We start from the raw sequence: 5,605 nt of genomic DNA, 5'->3' as shown, positions 1-5,605 counted from the left end.
AGCTTGAAATTTGCTTTACAATGCTATAAGTGGTGAAGAATATGAAAAAATCTCCAGCTGTGATACAGCCAAAGAAATGTGGGATAAGCTTGAAGTTACACACGAAGGAAATAGCAAAGTGAAGGAGACACATATCAACATGTTGGTTCACGACTATGAACTATTTCAGATGAAAGAAGGAGAATCCATTGAGGAAATGTTTGCCAGATTCAGTAAAATCATTAGCGACCTAAAAGCTTTCGGCAAACCATACTCAAGTAGCGACCAAGTTAGAAAGATTCTTAGAAGTTTACCAACCACTTGGCAAACTAAAGTAGTCACACTTGAATCACAGGATCTGAATAAATAATTATCTTATGATGAACTTCGTGGAGAAGTCATAGCCTTCGAAAAGACGCATCTCAAGAAAACAAATCAAGAAGAAAAGAAGAAAACAGTTGCATTCAAGGCCACAACTGAGATAGCTGAGAATGATATCAATGATGATCCTGAAGCTCTTCAAGAAGAAATTGCTATGATGTCAAGAAACATGGATGGCTTAATGAGAAGATTCAGAAATATGAGAAGAGGAAGGATTCCACCCAGGCGAACCAGGCAATACAACGAACAAGATAAGAATGATGGAAAATGCTATGAGTGTGGAAGATTTTGACATATTCAAGCTGAATGTCCAGATCTAGAAAGAAAAATCTCCAGAGGTTTCAACAAAAACAAATCATTTGGAAGCTGGAGTGATGAAGACAGTTCAGAACACGAAGAAGTAGCAAATCTTTGCTTCATGACAATTCTGGAAAACGATATGAACAAACTCTCAAGATGCTGGACAGACGAGGATATTTCAGACGATGAATGCAAAGATAACAATGAAAACTGCTCCATGGCTCGAGGTGAAACAAGCGAGGTAAGATCTTATAATTATGAAAGATGTAATGAATTGCAGGATATTCTTGATCTCACTTTGAAAGAGTCTCAAAAAATGATGGATGAACTAAAGAGACTCACCAAAGAAGTAAAAGACTGGAAACTCAAACATGAGGTATGTGAAATCGAAAAAGAAGTACTTTAAGAAGAGTTTGAGGAATTGCAAATGCAACTTAATGGCATGCGCAAATCCACCAGTCACAGTTCTATCAGGTCAAATCAGACGACTTACAAGTTGACTGGACAAGGACCAACCAGAACTGAGTCCACTAGTACTAACACAACTGAAAGACCCAAAAATGGGTCAGGAATTACGTGTCACTACTGCAATAAAAGTGGACATAAATATTCTTATTGTCGTTTTCGTAAGTCTAATATTTCAGGATGGATTTGGAAACCCAAAAATGATCCTAAACCTAGTAACACTAACCAACCAGGACCCAAGCAAGCTTGGGTACCTAAAAGAAAGTGATCACTATATTTGCAGGAACACCACCGAAGAAATTTCAAAGGAAAATGGTACTTAGACAGTGCGTGTTCCAGCCACATGACAGGTGATAAAAACTTGTTCAAAGAAGTTACAAAAATAGACGGAGGAAGCGTTAAGTTTGGCGATGATTCAAAAGGAAAAATAATCGGTACCGGAACAATCCCCTTCAATAACAACTGTGATATCACTGAGGTCTATCTATTTAATGGGCTTAACTACAACCTTCTGAGCATAAGTCAACTATGCGACTCCGGATATGAGGTAAAGTTTAAGAAAACAGGGTGTGCTATTGAAGATGAGACAGGTAAAATAATCCTCCCAGGTAAAAGGTATGAAAATGTTTACATTCTTGATGGCTTTGAGAATATTGATGGTCACATCTGTTAAACTTCAATATCTGATGATCCCTGGTTATGGCATAGGAAACTGGGTCATGCAAGCATGCATTTGATTGAAAACTTTCCAAGCATGAGTTAGTTATTGGTTTACCAAAATTGATTTTTTCTAGAAATCATATATGTGATGCCTGTCAAATTGGAAAACAAACTAGAAATTCTTTCAAAAACAAGGATATTGTATCCACCTCTAAACCCTTGCAATTGCTTCATATGGATTTATTTGGGCCTACTAGAACTGCTAGCATAGGAGGAAAGAGGTATGCTTTTGTTATTGTTGATAACTATTCGCGTTTTACTTGGGTGATTTTCTTATCTCATAAGGATGAAGCGTTAAGAAACTTTGAGATTTTCTGTAAGAAGGTTGAAAGAGAGAAAGGGTATCTGATTACAACAATACAAAGTGATCATGGAGGAGAATTTGAAAGCAGGGCATTCGAAGACTTCTGTAATGATCAAGGATATACTCATAATTTCTCTGCACCAAGATTACCCCAATAGAATGGTGTTGTGGAACGGAAAAATAGAACACTACAGGATATGGCAAGAACAATGCTACTAGATCATTCTCGACCAAATTACTTCTAGGCAGAAGGAGTAAGTACACCATGTCACATACTCAACCGATGTCTCATAAGGCCAATTCTGAAGTAAACCCCTTATGAACTATGGAAAGGTAAACGTCCTAATATTAGTTACTTTCATTCCTTTGGAAGTAAGTATTTCATTCACAACAATGGTAAGGACAATCTTGGAAAATTTTTGATCCAAGAAGTGATGAAGGTATTTTTCTGGGTTACTCACTAAATAGTAGATCCTTTAGAGTATACAACAAACGCACGATGTGTGTGGAAGAATCTGTGCATATTATATTTGATGAAAATAACTCCTCGATTGAGAAAGGTATTATTGCAGGTGATGAAGATTAAACTCAAGAAAGTCAGGAGACAAGCAAAACCAAAAGTCGACTGATAGATCTGACGTTGTGATAGAGTCAACTAATGAAACCAGAAACAATCCACTAGAACCACTAAAGGAGTCGACTACTCATACAGTTCGCCCAAACGAATGGAGAAGTGAACCTGAATATCCTCAAAAATTCATTATAGGGGATCCAAATGAAGGAATGAAAACCAGGGGAGCTCTCAAGAAGAAAGCAAACATAGCACTGATCTATCAGATTGAGCCAAAGAAAATAGAGGAAGCTCTTAAAGACTCAAGTTGGATGCAAGCAATGCAGGATGAGTTAGATCAATTCGACAAAAATCAAGTATGGAAATTGATACCCAAATCTGAAAACGTTCCTTTGATAGGGACAAAGTGGGTCTTCAGAAATAAGCTCAATGAGAATGGAAAAGTCGTAAGAAACAAAGCCAGATTAGTTGCTCAAGGATATTCACAATAAGAAGGAGTCGACTACGACGAAACCTTTGCCCCTGTAGCTCGACTGGAATCTATATGCATTCTGTTGGAATATGCATCTTTTAAAGAATTCAAGTTATTTCAGATGGATGTTAAAAGTGCCTTCTTAAATGGTTTCATTGAAGAGGAAGTATATGTGAAGCAACCTCCTGGGTTTGTAGACTCAGAATTTCCGTATCATGTGTATAAGCTAAGTAAAGCACTGTACGGGCAGAAGTAAGCTCCACGAGCATGGTACGAAAGATTAAGCTCTTTTCTTATTGATCATAGGTTTACAAGAGGTAAATTAGATACTACTTTTTTTATTAAAAGATCTTCAGAATGTAATCTCATTATTCAAATTTATGTTGATGATATTATATTTGGTAGTACTAATCCTCTTATGTGCAAGGAATTTTCAAATCTTATGCAAAGTGAGTTCGAAATGAGTATGATGGGAGAACTGACATTCTTTCTTGGACTTCAAATTCAACAATCTGAAGAAGGAACATTCATATGTCAGACTAAATACACAAAGGAGCTGATCCAAAAATTCGGCATGAGCAGTGCCAAAGCTATTGGCACACCAATGAGTCCTTCAACAAGTCTCGACAAAGATGAACAGGAAAAATCTGTTGATGAAACTAAGTATCATGGAATGATTGGCTCTCTTCTTTATTTAACTGCTAGTCGCCCAGATATTATGTTCAGCGTATGTAAATATGCCAGATTTCAGTCAGCTCCTAAGGAGTCTCACCTGACTGCAGTAAAAAGAATCATTCGATATCTTCTTGGAACTATCTCTTATGGATTATGGTATCCTCGTTCTAACACTTTTAAACTAGAAGGTTTTTCAGATGCTGATCTTGCAGGTGATAAGGAAGACAGAAAAAGCACGAGTGGGACATGTCAATTGCTTGGCAAAGCTTTGATATCTTGGAATAGTAAAAAACAAGGATCAGTTGCACTATCCACAACTGAAGCTGAATACATTGCTATTGGACAATGTTGTACACAACTACTATGGATGTCTCATCAACTTGGTAACTATGAACTATTTTTTAAGCCTATTCAAATCTTCTGCGATAATTCTAGTGCTATATGTCTTTCAAAAAATCCCGTGCATCACTCTAGAGCAAAGCATATAGACATCAAGCATCATTTTATTAGAGATCATGTTATTAAGGGAGACATAGAAATATCTTTTGTTGGAACAAATGATTAATTAGCAGATATTTTTACTAAGCCTTTATTAGAGGATAGGTTTTGTGCTTTGAGAAAATTACTTGGCATTACTTGCATTATTAATAATTTATAGGACCTATGTGTAATTCGGTTACTTTTGTAGGTTTAATAATTATCTCTTACTTTTGCATTAATTACGCCTCCGTTTTCCCTCTCTTTTCCTTTTCTTTCACATCAGTTGCGTCGCTCAGAGATGGAAAGCCAATCATCACGTCTATTCAACTGACATTTTTTTCCTTTTTTGTACTCAACCGTCCGAAGGTTCAGAAACCCTCTTTTTAAGGCGGAGAACTCTTTTCAATCACTCTCATCTCCATCATCTAGCAAACCCTTCTCCAGAGCTCTGCTCAAACCTCTATCCTTCAATGGCGAAACACTCCAAGAACCCATCCGCCTCCACTAGAAAAAGTACCCGCTCCAAAGCAAAACCCCCTTCTATGCTTCCAGAACAAGTAGACTTAGGGTCCGACCATTCTGAGGGTTTCGCTTCTTCGCAAGGCGATTTGTCTGATCATTCTCAAATCTTAGGAGAAGAAGCTCTAGGAAAACGACCTATGGAAGAACCCCCTGTTTCCTCTACTCCAAAGAAATCCAAGATCGATTTTTCTGTCTCTCTAGAATCTGACCTAAATTTCTGGGACTCTCCAAACAGGGATCTTTTCATCGCTTTGTAAGACAAGCCCATTGCTCATGGAAGGGTAGTCGACCTTGACGACATGGAAGCCTTAAATTGTAAGGTAAAAAATCTCTTTGTTCATCATGGGTGGTCTAAGTTTCTCTCCATTCCTCCGCCTAAGGTCTATGAACCCCTAGTAAAGATGTTTTATGCTAATCTTCGCTCTAGTAAACCTGATAAGTTGGAATCCTTAGTATTAGGTAAGCGCATTGTCCTTGATTGTTCCATGTTTGATTCACTCTTTCAGTGTAAATGTTCTGGTTTTCCCATGCTTTTCAAAAATACCTGGCCAGATGATTTTGAAATCTCCTTTGATCAAGCTAAACGGTGTATTGCTGAAAGTCCCTCTGAATCTCTTCCCAACCAGTTAGGCCCCAGTAATGTTAGTTTCGAAACTCGAGTCCTGGCTCATATCGTAGCAACTACTCTGCTTCCTCGCACTGGTTCTTTCTCCACCTTCTCTCAAAGAGACACCTT

This window comes from Nicotiana attenuata, unplaced genomic scaffold (genome assembly GCF_001879085.1).
Source record: "Nicotiana attenuata strain UT unplaced genomic scaffold, NIATTr2, whole genome shotgun sequence".
Lineage (NCBI taxonomy): Eukaryota > Viridiplantae > Streptophyta > Magnoliopsida > Solanales > Solanaceae > Nicotiana > Nicotiana attenuata.
Note: the sequence above shows the minus strand (reverse complement) of the source record.